Source organism: Lygodium microphyllum, chromosome 18 (genome assembly GCF_053477565.2).
Source record: "Lygodium microphyllum isolate KBCC chromosome 18, Lygodium_microphyllum_v1.1.10, whole genome shotgun sequence".
Lineage (NCBI taxonomy): Eukaryota > Viridiplantae > Streptophyta > Polypodiopsida > Schizaeales > Lygodiaceae > Lygodium > Lygodium microphyllum.
In genome coordinates this window covers 37,898,456-37,912,314 of record NC_141152.1, presented here as the reverse complement: position 1 = coordinate 37,912,314, position 13,859 = coordinate 37,898,456, and the positions used below count along the sequence as shown (strand labels likewise).

At 38.6% G+C, this 13,859-nt stretch overlaps 1 long non-coding RNA gene across 16 annotated transcripts in view; it reads right to left on the bottom strand.

The window, feature by feature from the left end:
• Positions 1-13,645, bottom strand: part of LOC148020764 (uncharacterized) — a 120,419-nt gene extending 106,774 nt beyond the window's left edge. The window contains exons 1-4 of one of the 16 annotated variants that reach the window (XR_015694602.1): positions 7,988-13,526; positions 7,405-7,878; positions 5,671-6,915; positions 4,622-5,490 (exon numbers count right to left, since the gene is read on the bottom strand). This is a non-coding gene — a long non-coding RNA (uncharacterized LOC148020764). Of the gene's footprint in view, positions 1-4,621; positions 5,491-5,670; positions 6,916-6,997; positions 7,879-7,987 lie in introns of those variants that run through there. The other 15 variants (XR_015694604.1, XR_015694616.1, XR_015694606.1 and 12 more) reach the window with 15 other exon arrangements.
• Positions 13,646-13,859: the final 214 nt, after the last annotated feature.

Below are 13,859 nucleotides of genomic sequence, written 5' to 3'. Positions count from 1 at the left end.
AACCAAGAATGCGTAAGGGGATCTTGCACTAACTCAAATGAACCAAGCTCTACAAATAAAATACCAAGTATTTCCACAACTAAAAGCACATTCGAAGTGTCCAAGAGCGATATAAAGCTCATAATATCCAAATGCCCAAAATGCATCATGTATACATCCAAGAGCATATATCTACAATAGATCTTCAAGTCCATAAGAGAAAACCACTGAAGCAATTAGCTATTCCCAAATGCAATCAACCGAACTCAAATACAAGGCTTGAGGCGCTTGCCATAAGCATATCCAAGCGCAATTATCAATTCCAAGCATCAATATAACCATGTAGACATTCAATATATAGATATTCATTGTGAATGTTTGATCTCTAAACTTTGCTACAGTAAAGAATCCTTTAAATGTTTAGCTATTCAAGCTCTAAAATCAATCCAAGAAGATTACCCAAGTATCAAACTAACATCTCAGTATTATAAAATTGCCCCATAAGCATCACATAAGCCATATCCATTCAAATACATGTTGCTCAAATAATATACAACAAATCTGCCATGTATTCATAGTCAATTGTTGAGCTCAATGGCTCTAAACACCCAAAACCAAGATTTCAACTATCAAAACAATAACCAAGCATTTGCCCAAGTATCAAGAACAAATCATGAGCTACAAATGACCTATGGAAGTCAGAACATGGATAACGAACAACATACATAAACAAGTAAACTACTTGGTGTTGTATGCTAGGATGGGGAATGCTTATTGTTATGTTATGACCTCTTAAGTTCCCAACAAAAACAAAAAAAACGCTAGTCGGCCTGAAATTACCCTGTTGTTGGAGATAACTTTTGAATCAATTCACAATCATTTTAAGCATTTAATATTCAAAAACGATATGTAAATATGATATACATATTATATTCATTGATCCATAACTATTATCCTAAAAAATATCACACAATATACTATCATCACAACCATTCATGATTAAATAACTTGAAGTAGACATCTTTAATATTTAGGAAACCAACACATGTAGACATCTTTAATATTTAGGAAACCAACACATGTAGATATAATCAGACATTAGTGATCATATTTCGACACTCACTTGAATGATTTCGCATTCCTGATCATGCAAAATCTCAAAAGAAACTTCTTCTTAAATCTCAAAACATGCACTAAATAGACAATGAAATTAGAGCCCTAACATGTAGTATTGGATATTTAGAGAGACTCAATGAATCCTCTTGAAACTTTGGATTAAAGTTGGAGTAAGCTAGAGCAAAGGAAATGTCAATGCATACCTTAAAAATATAAATAGTATACAACAAACCTACCATGTATTCACAATCAATGGCTAAGCTCAATGGCTCCAAATAGCACTCAAGGCCAAGCTTTCAAATTCCAAAACAATACCCAAGAATTTATCCAAGTATCAAGGACAAAGTATGAGTTGCAAATGACCTATGAAAGCTAGAACAAGGATTGTAAACAATATGCGTAAAGTAAACTACTTGTTGGTGTGGTATGTTAGGATGGGGAATGCTTATTGTTGTGTTGGATACTTAAAGAGGCCCAATGAATCCTTTGGAAGATCTGGATTAAGCCTCAAGCAAGCTAGAGCAAAGGGAATATCAATGCATACTTTGAAAATATAAAGTTGGAACAACTGTAAAAGCTTCAAGTTATACTCTCTTCCCAAGCTGAATGCAATACTAAAGAAGCTCCTCAAATGTCGACTTTGATATCAATTGAAAGATGAAGTAAGAATGAAAGCACAAGCAAAAACAAGAGCGAAGTAAAAGGTATGGAGGTTCAAGAGAGTAAAGACGGTATGTAATAACTCCAACAATCACACAATGTGTGACTTGCCTTCATTCTATTGTGATGTAAAGAATAAAGAATAAAGTGACTGTGATAAGCGATTGTCGCATGTAATATACAAGTGTGCAAGTAGAGAGTACAAATGTAAGCAACTAGACACAAGCGACCTTTAACCCCCAATACAAATGGTGTTCGATGTATTTTATTTTATTTCTCTTACATATTATTCAATCCCTCGTATAAAACATCTTGTATGCAAAAATAATGAGTAGAAATACAAGCTAAAGAATTACTAGCTTTATTTGATGTTAACAACAAGCATAATTCCACATAATGAGCCGAAAAAGTATTTCTTCTCATAAAGGAATCGTTGAACACTTTTAAAATGAGAAAATTAAACAATGCATGAATCTCCTATGTGAAACTATTGGATAACATGATCCAAGGTAAGTATCATGGAGACAATGTACATCATACAAACAAGCCAATATATCATCCTTATACTTTAGCCCATCTATTGATGGAAGTTATGGCACTCCAACAACTATCATCTTTTTGTTTAGCATAAAGTACAAATTAACGAGCATAACCTAAAGAAGGAAGAGATGCAAGAAATGGTCATTGTGTAACACCTTTCTACATTATGCTCAGCAATCTTCCCCAAGTCCCCACCTTTTAAAAACATCTATTTTGCTTTGCATGACCCACAAATGAATGGGCATGACCTTCAAAGAAAGAGATGCAAGAAATTACCATTGTGCATCACCTTTCTACATGTTACTCAACAACCCCCCTCGTGTCCTAATATTTTGTTTTAACTGCATTATTAATATTCTAAATATATTCAAATTATATCATAGAAGATGCATACTTGTACTACTAGTCATATCTTACCTCTAATTCCAACCTCACATGAAACTAAGTATTCATATAGATCTTCACTAGTTACTCAAGAAAAAATCCATACTTGCTATTTCCAATAAAACAAATGGAATTATAAATATGACCCCAATCTATAACTAAGCCTTGCTTGATTTGGTTGAAAATGCCAAAGCTCAAATAAAGCCTCACTATAATTGAGATGAATAAAACTAATATAAAGAAATAATTCCAAATTTTGTATTGTGCACACCATGCAAGACCCTTACATGTATCTGAAATGTGAGTATTCCCCCCCTATGGACTTTGAAAAAAAAATGCTTTCATTTTTACCCTTGCACACACTATGCTAGCCCCTTATTTGGGAGTGTTCCCCACGAACATTCATTCCAAGAAGCTAAATAACATAAAGACAATGAACCCACACGTGAAGATACTAAGATGATGCCCTTCAATAAATTAGAAATATAGCATTCCAACAATAGATGACCGAATTATGGCACTCAAGCAACAACCAAATGTTGATTAAAGAGATGTCTAATCTAGCTTCACACACGGGCTTTGTATGATTGATGATGCCATATAGGCAACAACCTAGCTTCACATATTTCATATCATTGAAGATTACATGCAAACCAAGTGTAAGCTCTATACGAGAAATTTATAACCACAAACAATTCATAGCAAAAATGAATTGGGCATAAGTCGGAACTAGTCAATGCTCCATTCAATACATGGGACAAACAATTTGAGCATTGCAATACCCAATGGAACTTACAAGAGACCACCATTTTAGATTTAGAGAGAGCATATTGCAATTGATTGGGACTTCCTATCATATTTAAGACTCTCCTAGGCTTTCCCCAACTATGAATTAATCATGGTCAAGTGTGATTTACTAGCAACACATACATCATTAATGATTAGCCGAGGAATATTAAGGTTCATGTGGGAGCTCATTTGAGCCAACTATGAGTAACAACTTGTAAACTTATCCTTAGCTCTAGAACATTAAATTAATCATGTCAACATTGAGAGGATCTTAAAAGTTGTGGCTACTAAGGTCAGAATGTGTGAGTTCCATTTTGGCTATTGAGGTTGAATTTTAATAATTAAGGTTGCAACCAAAGTTAGGTCCAAGGCCACTAAATTTTGAACTTTATCCAAGATCCAATAGCTCAGGTGTAAATGAGATGGTGTTGAACCCAAGGTAAAGGATTCTATTCTCACAAGCAATAATGAAGGCACCTAGTTATAAATCATAAACCATAAATAATTGATTAGGGCTTGATTTATCACAAGGATGGCTATGATGTAATGGCACCACATGTCGAGTTAGTGGTCAAGGATTTGGGCAGCTCTAGGTGACAAGTATTGGCATCCCATTGAAAACTTTAATGAATTAGTTCTGGCGTGGTATGTTTGCATTACAAACTAAACATTAAAAAATTCCACTTTCATCTTAATATCCGTCTTGTTTGAAGTTACTACATGTGAGCTAAGGCAACCACCCAAGGTAAAGTTCCACACTAATGTGGATCAACAAACCTATCATTGGCCTGGCATCACGCTACCCAATATTAACAAATGGTTTGTGTGCCATTTTCTTAGCAACAATGTACATTGATCAAAAGTTAGGTCAATCTCTCACTACCTGGACATACAACTTTTTTTTTAAAGAGAACCTAATTTCCAATGTCTCTCTCTTAACAAGGTCTCACTCACATTAACCTGAAATGAATATCATTTGTGTGAGGAGACTAGCATGCAACTACAGCACAGTCTGACAGTACAGAGAAGCTACAGTACCACCAATGACAATGGTAATCCAACCAGTCCACATTTCATAATAGCTGAATGATTCTGCTCCAGTAGTTGGTGCTAAATATCTCAACATTACTTGAAAATGGCAAGTACATGCTTGAAACCATCTAAATTCCAAATCACTCCGACCCTTGCATTCTTAAAATAACAGTCTGTGTTTGCAATTTGCGTGAAAGATGATAAATTGAAAACTCTGCAAGTATGTTTTACAATATATAAGCTGTGATGTAACGTGTAAGAAGTATCAAAAGACCATTGCTCTCACAAACTGAATCAGGTTCTAGCAATCATGTCTCTTCTAGTTCCCATGGTAACTCAACCTCTATAGCTCTAAAATTTTGAGCTTTTTAGGATGGTTTTGCTATGTCTATGTATCTTTTACCATGATGATCATCAACTGTCAACATGTTGTCAAATGCAAATAATGATCTGTTGTAAGGCAGATCTGTAGACTGTGGAATAGGCTTGCTCTGGAAAAACTTGCAAGGATGTTAGTGACACATTGCAATCTTTGCCTCAAAGGTACATCAAGAAGGTCAATGGTTTTAACATACATCCACTGAAGTGCTGACTGAGTGCCTTTCTTACAAATCATAAGAAAAGAATGGCAGATGCTAAAAAAAAGTGTGTGGAGTTAATACACACCACTGCTTGTTCTAGTGCTCATACAAATATGGCTGAGAACAACAGAACTAAGAACATTTATATAAAGTTAAGAAGGTAATGACGAGTCAATTGAACATGCTCCTTCCATGAATGCCCCACTTCCCCATCTTGTTCTCGCAACATTGCTCCACATACTCTCAGCTTTCCCATCATAGATATAACCCCTCTTGGCAAGTACCACTCTTGCAAACTTGTCATAGGTTGCTGCACACAGTCATCGTTATGGGTCTTTGCTTCTAGCCAGCATGCCATTGGATGAACCTCAATGTCCTCCAACAGTCTCAACAGTATAATATTGTTGACCTAGCATGGAAGAAAAAGCTACCCAATCATTAGAGGATTCACATTGCAGGTGATGAAATAAAGTGTAAAATAACATGTAAAAACATGGATGATGATAAAATAACGTGTAAAATATCCTTCTTCTTGAAAACATGAAGCACTTTCTACAAATACGATGCTTATCCAGTGCAAAATTCGTACATAAGGTTATAGAACTGGTGATTTTGGAAAACTTCCAATCAAAAAAATCTTTGTAGAACAAATTGTTGCTCTTATCTCTCCCTCCAAATTGACGTTCAGAAGAGAAACAACCAGCATAAGGAAGCATATTGAGAATATATCAACACTTATGAGAAACACCTGAGGACTAGTAATGGATCATTTTATATGCAAAGTATTGCACAATTGAGTCCTAGATGTTTGACCCCTTGCAGGCTAATCAATGCAGAAAACATAGACGGGCTCCAAATGTTCTTCCCATTGCATAGGCAAGGCCTGAATTGAAGCTTCTGCCGTTAGCAAACATTTGATCATGTAGGCATGTTCTTGAGGTCAAGCTTGTATGTGGCAAAGATAAAAGTCAAGGTCTAGAAACAAACGTTCTCAGAATGCATTGTGATATTTCTATGGTGATGATGGCTATTCAAGCCTGCACTGAGACTCTTCCCTTCCTTTGTGTTGTGACAGTGCTTCCCTCATCAACTACATTTACAGCATCTATGCTGAAACCTCAACAGTGATATTAAGTCCATAGTCCATCTACCTCATCTCAATGTACTTAAAGCATCATGTACAGAACCAAATATTGCATATATATTCAATGCTGAGACTTCAACTGTGATGATCCATTTGGCTCATGTCAAGGTACTTCATGCATCATATACAAAACCAATATTGTATATATATATACCCTTGCAATATCCTCAGAAAGTTCAAGACTAGCAAAAAAAAATCACTCTCTTATTCACAGAAGTAGATGAAAACTATTTGCAAGCAGCCATGTTAGACGAGGGGGTATTCCAATCAACAAAACTGTGACTTCAAGCATGCCATGTTGAGTCAACCTTCAACATCAGCATCCACTCCTTACAATTTGCAGCATCTATGTGAGATAAGTCATTAGAGCTTGTTGCAGAAGCCTCAGATCATTCCCTGAAGAGTGTAAACTGCTTACTCATAGACAACTAAAACAAGATTTCGACTGTTCCCCTCTGCAGAAATTATCCGCTCTACAGAACTTGTCCACAATATATATGTACACAATATTACATGTCTGACGTACAGATTACCAGGGGTAGGATCATTCATCATTCAAGGCAAGAAAAACTTCCACCATGACAATAAATTAATAGGTGGCTCTTGGAGGAATGCTGGAACTTTGACAGCCACTACACTACAGAAATGCTCAGGATGCTCTTGTTGAAATATTAGCTCCATCAGTGCTACCTACAATTCATCAACCATCAACCATCATGGCATTAAAATGATAGATGTTCTTAGTGGAAAATGCTCTTCCTGTAATAACTGCTTAGAAAATTTGCGACCACCTCAGATTGAAATGGCATTAAGATATCAAATACAACAGCAGCATCAAGATGTTCCTCTCTACTGCGACACCAAAACAATGTGTACTGAGCTCCACAGTGGCAGACCAAACAATCAGCTTGACAGAATAATGGCTAGCTTGAAAAAATGATCATGAAAGCCAAACCAGAATCCATCATATATACATGAAGCAAAGGGAGGTCTGCATAGCTTCCTAAAGTCGCGGAAGAGATCCACTAACATCACAAGTATATTCCAAATGCCCTCCTACCCCTCAAGCTTACATACATGCACTGTGCAGACCTTGACCCATATATTTTCACCTGAGATATCTCTCAGAACATGCTGCCTGACCAAGGTGCTGAGGGAGAAAAGTTAAGGGTTCATTACGATTTCAGCTGGGGTTGATTTCTCAGTCTGAACAAGCAGGGATGGCTGGGGTTGATTTCTCAGTCTGAACAACCTCCCTGCTCAATCTGAAATGCCAAGAAAGAAGAGTTGGATATCATTCTGGTTTCCCATTTGCATTACAATGCGAGGGAAAACCCATCTCAAAACAGTAAGTGTAAGGTACTCCCCAAAATCTGAAAAACCTGCATCCATCCTCGGGTGTTTTTCTTACAGACCATGGTTCTCATTGAATACAAAATAGTAATGTAAGGTACTTCCCAAAGTTTGAAAACCTGCATCCGTCCTCTGGTGTTTCACAGAATGTGACTCATTGAATACAGTATGTATCTGAAAATTCAACTTCAGCAGTCAAAACAGCTACTTCAAAGAAGACCGTATACAATATGTCTCGTTAAGCGCCTACATCCACCCACAAGACCCTTCAATTCAGATCTTACAACTTTGCTTGCCTAACTGCACCAAGACACTCAGAGAGACAAAGAAAGAGGTGAGAAAACATATTAGCATCATCTCAAACCATGACTAGCATAAATAATAGACCACAACATGCGCACACACAAACCTGCGCATCAACACCATTCATTGTGCCACTGAAGGCATCACTAGGTCCCACACTCAATTTACGACCAGACACTGAGCGTTCAAACAGTAAGCCATTCCACACTCAGCCCATTATCACTGCAACAATTGCCAGTAACTTGCATAAAACACAAGAGTGGATGTAAGCCTTTACATAACTTCACTCAATGAAAATTTGCTAGGAATAAACCCCAATGAAAGTGCCTTGCAGTTTTATTGCAGGTATATCCTCCTCTTTCCTTGTGCCGCTTATGGCATAGGACCACACTGAATTTATGACCAAACATTGAGTATTTCAAGCAGTATGCCCTTTCATACCTAGTCCATTACCACTGCAACATTCACCAGCACCTTGCATAAAACCACAAACAGTGTGAATGCAAGCCTTTACATAACTTCACAATACCAGACCCCAGCCGTCAACCAAGAAATCCTATAATTACAAGTGTTCACTCAGTCCATAGTCCTGGAGATTTTCAAGCATCTCTATAAGGCAAGGTCAAAGAATTCTGTGAATAGCATGCACTATTTGCACATGTAACTCTTAGAGACAGCATTCAGGTTCCAAGTGATTTAAGACATAACAGGTTTTCGCAAGTGTTTCACCACCTTCTAAATGATTATATTTCACACAAATTGCACACCTCTCAAACCCAACCAAAATCTCAACCTTCCTCCTGCATCAAACTCCTAGAAAAGAACCACTTCTCAATGAAGATCAACAATCTGTGAGAGAGAGAGAGAGGGAGAGAATTTCTCTACTCACTGACTTATAGAAAAGTATATCAAAGTGGCCTTGTTGAGTCAAGCCTGTCCATGTCAAGTGCAATTTCAATAACCACATCCACTATTTACCCAAATTTCTTGGAGAGAATTTAGCACCATGCATGAGGTTGTTGCAAGAGCCTCAAAACATTCTACTGTAGACAACCAAATGAGGTTTTCAATCCATCTCCCTAACCAGAGCATTAGAACCTTTACCAAGTTTTACCAACCTCTGCAAATCAAAATCAACAAATCAGAATAAAGTACAGAAATTTTCTATGATATATGAGCACAATACCATCAATTACCACTGTATTGTCCTCCATCACTGAGGGTAGAATCATCATCATTCACTATGGCAAAGTAACTTTAGGTATTCTTAGTGAAATTTTGATCTTAGTGGGAACATGTTCTTGGAAATTGGAACCCAAGATATCATGATGTTGCTGGAACCAAGACAACATGATGTTCTCGTTAAGAGAATGCTCTGACAAGACCATTGTGGTTGATGCAAGCCATTCATCCATGGCAAGAAAAATGATGCATGTTCTTATTGGAGAACACGCTTACTAAAATAATGAGTGCTGGGCAATTTTTCAGCGACCTCACTGGAATGGATTTTGGGAAATTTTTGCAGCCACCTCGAAAGCGTAAATATTTGCATAAGGACATCAAAATCAACAGCAATCCATTAGAGGGATGAATACTACATCACCAAGACTTTTACTCACCAAAATCCAACTCCCTGAATAATATCTCATGGTCATGCAAAGCTAAAGTAGAATCCATCCAAGAGACACATGCATAGAGGAAGTGAAGGGACACTCACCATAAGAGCAGCAGAAAAGATCCACCAACACCATAAGTATTTTCCAAATGCCCTCCATCCCCTCTTACAGTATCAATAAGCTTGCATACATGTGCACTTTTGATACAACCATCATTTCATGCAGTTGCACTTGATTTCTCCATTAGGACAACATCCCTCCTTTACCAGGATGCCAAGGTTAAAAAGTCTGGGAATCTATGCATATTTTCTTGCCTCATACAAATTGCACTTGATTTCTGGGAAGGCTACCTCTCCACAGCCTTCAAAAGCTACGGGAGATTGATGATCACCTTCTTGATCGGATTAGGGTATCCATATCGATCAGCTTGACAGAATCTAGCTATGACTCAGCTGTATGCCCATAGTCTCTGTATGAAGAACTCCTGTTTTATCAGGATGCCAGCAATAAAATTTGGATATCCCTTTTGGATTCCTGCACTTGGATTTGAGACCAAGAAGAAAGCATTTTAAGACTTCAACCATGCAAGATACTCTGGAAGTTAAAAAGATGAAGCTGGTTCTTTCCATCGATGGACTTCCTCAAACCTGCCTCCACTCTTCTTTAGGTGTTAGTAGAGATTAGGGTGATGGCAAATCTCATGTTATACCTATCTCGATCCACAAAATTCTCATAGCTTAGACTTGCTCGACCTGCCTGAACCTTTACTGACGGGCTGTGTGGAGGAAAGCACCTTGGAACCTCCTAGAGCAGTAATGCAGATCCATCAGCATGATTAAGAAATCACAAAGCATATACTAAATGATAGCCCTGTTTTTACAGGGGCAGAAGATTCAAGAGTCCATTCCTATTTTCTCCTTCGTTTCAAATGCAAGAAATCTAGATTTGAAGGCAAGAAGGAAGTACTTCACACAGGCAAGATACTTTGCAAGTTAAAAAGGTGAAGTTTGTTCTTTCCATTCATCAATCCCCGAGATCTCCAAATGCAGTCACCTAGACTTCCTTGAACCCGCCTCCACACTTCTTTAGGTGTTAGTAGAGATTAGGGTGATAACAATACATATCATCTCGTTATTATACATATCTGTTCTTTCCATTCATCAATCCCCGAGATCTCCAAATGCAGCCGCCTAGACCTCCTTGAACCTGCCTCCACACTTCTTTAGGTGTTAGTAGAGATTAGGGTGATGACAATACATATCATCTCATTATTATACATATAGAATTCTCATAGCTTAGACTTGCTTGGGGCTGTGTAGAGGGCAGTACCAGGGACACAGCCTCCTAGAACAGTAACAGAGATGCATCACCATGATAAATCACCAATACAACCCAGCCCTCTCTTACAGTGTCAATGAGCTTGCATACACCATGACCTTTGCCTCAGCTCTTGCCTCATGCACACAATAAAAAATAGCCCTGTTTACAAGAGCAGAAGATTTAGGAGTCCATTCCTAATTATTGCTTGCATCCAAAGTGCAGGAAATCTGGATTCGAAAGCAAAGAGGAGGCACTTTAAGACTCCAATCGCGCAAGATGTTTCGCAAAATTCCTCAATCCCGAAGGTCTTCAAATGCAGGCGCTTAGTTCCTTAGGTGTTAGAAGAGATTAGGATGATGACAATAAATCTCATGTCACTGTTAAACCTATCTCAATCTGCAAAATTCTCATAGCTGAAGACTTGCTTGACCCTGCATGCACCTTTACTGACAGGCTGTGCGGAAGAAAGTATCTTGGGCACAGCCTCTTAGAGCACCAAAGATCCATCAGCACGATTAACGAATCACAAATACATTCCAGAAGAAATCAATGGCATAATGTATCCCTCTTACAGAGTCAACGAGCCTCCATACATCAGACCTTTGCCTCAGTTCTTGCCTTGCCCACACAAAGAACAGCCCTGGTTACAGGAGCAGAAGATTTAGGAGCCCATTTCTGATTCCTAGTTGGATCCAAATGCAAGAAATCTAGATCTGAAAGCAAGAAGGAAGCATTTTGAGACTTTAATCATGCAAGATACTTCACAAGTTAAAAAGGGTGAAGCTGGTTCTTTCCATTCCTCAATTCACAAGGTCGGGCATCTAGACTTCCTCAAACCTGCCTCTTCACTTCTTTAGGTGTCAATAAAGATTAGGGCAATGGCTATAATCTCATCTCATTGTTAGATATATTCAAAAACTTATCTCAATCCACAAAATTCTCATAGCTTTGATTTGCTAGACCCTGCTTGCACCTTTACAGAGAAGTTCGGAAGAGGGAAGTACCCTTGGCACAGACTCCTAGAGCATCAGCAGTATTAAGAGATTGCAAATACGTTCCAAAAGAAATCACAAATACCTGCCAGCCATCTCACAGTGTCAATGGGTTTGCATACGTCCAGACCTTTGCCTGAGCTTTTGCCTCACACACAGAGTGAAGAATAGCCCTGTTTACAAGGGCAGAAGATTCAGGAGTGCATTCCTAATTTCTGCTTGGATCCAAGAAAGGCAAGTGAGGCTGTTGATATCCTTGGATCCATATGCAAGCAAGGCAAGTGAGGGCTGTCGATATCCTTTTTCCTTTGATATTCACAGTACAAATTGGAAACTCTCACAACTTTTCACTGACATGATTTTCCAATTTCAGGAGTCAGAATGTACCGGCAGGGTCAGAAAGGAAGTATGGCTCTCGTAACAGAGATGCTATCATACGAAACAAAATGAGAATCTTTTGCACAAGACTTGTCAGTATTGAAGAACTCTCTGAGAAGTTGTGATGCTGAAAAGATCAAGCACATTTGATAGACTGACTAGTTGCAAAAGTTTCTATTCGTGCTCCCTTCTTATCTTCTCCACTGATGGAAAGTGCTTGTAGCATAATGTGGATGGGTTTGACAGGTTTTCTGTACGGTGAAATTGCGCTCATAGCATAATGAGAGCAGATTTGAGGATGCACAAATATGTCTTCTGAACAGTAAAGTGTAATTGAACAGTGAAAGACTGACAATTGCATTCCATTGCCACCAAAAGTTGACGCCTAATTAACTGCCAAGCACACCAGATGAATAGACTAACTTTCAGCTACGCTCGAATATGCATAAACACCAAGTTTAATAGTGATTAAAACCTCACTGTGCTTTCTAGCCAGAATTATGCATCACGATGATAGAATGGACTCGTGATGTACAGTCCCGTTCAAGTGCAAACGCAACGGTCTGAGAAGCTGTGGTTCAATTAACTGCAAAAACACCGAATTTAGACAACCAAACTGCAATATGACTTCGAATAATGGAACTTGATCTTGATTGCGACAAGATTATATTGCAGACACATCTCCTCTGGTCTTTTGTCTCGCAGAATGTTTGTACCAAAATAACAAGATCTAACGTTTTTTCTTATCAACGGCTTTCAAGTATTACTCCACGATCCCCTGATTGAAAAGAATAATAATAACTATCCGCGTTAGTATTACTGTTACTGTTAGTGTCCCACGGCCCACAAGCGTTGCTTCTCGAGTGTTCTCAGGCGGCTTACCATGACAAGAATTTCAGAACCAGAAACGTAAAAGCAGACGCACAGAAGCAGGCACGGCACCACGAAGGGGATTAAAAACAAAGAAATCCCCCTCGACACAGAAAACGTATTTTCTTCTTTTATTGCCGGGAGATCCACCCCGTGAGCGCACCCCTAGGGGAAAGATCTGACTGCTCTTACCTTACGTTACTGGTGATACATAGATACATCGGGCAAACCTGGTGTAGTAGTAACACAAAACTTCCATCGCCAAGGGTCTGCTGTTATACAGAGGTGCACGGCAAATCAAACCGATCTCCTCAACGCGATTATGTCGTCAGCATCGCAGGAGGTTTTCCAAAGCCAATCGTCGTCGCTGCTTCCAGCTAGCCTCCATCCCTCGCCCTTGCTCTTGCGCGCGCGCGCGCGCGTATGAGAACAGGGATTTGTCTTGCTCCACGTCCAATGATATATATAGGGTGTTCTGGTTCGAGAGAGTCGGTGCTTTTCGTTTCAAGTCGGTCGACCGTCGATCTATCAGTAAGTTAGCTTTTTTTTTCATACTCCTCCTTTAGTGATGTGGCAGGGGCGTCTCGGTTTGCCTTGACAAGCTGACAGAAAACAAGAATGGTTAAACTCTTACCCCTTTTATTTAGTCCTATGGTAGCTATCTTCATTAACCCTTATTTCCTTGTAGGTCATTTCCCAATACATTCACTCCTATTCTAGTAACCTTATTTCCTTTTACCCTACACTATCAATGTAGGGTGCTTTAAGGCCTAAGACATAATACTAAAATATGTAGACTACC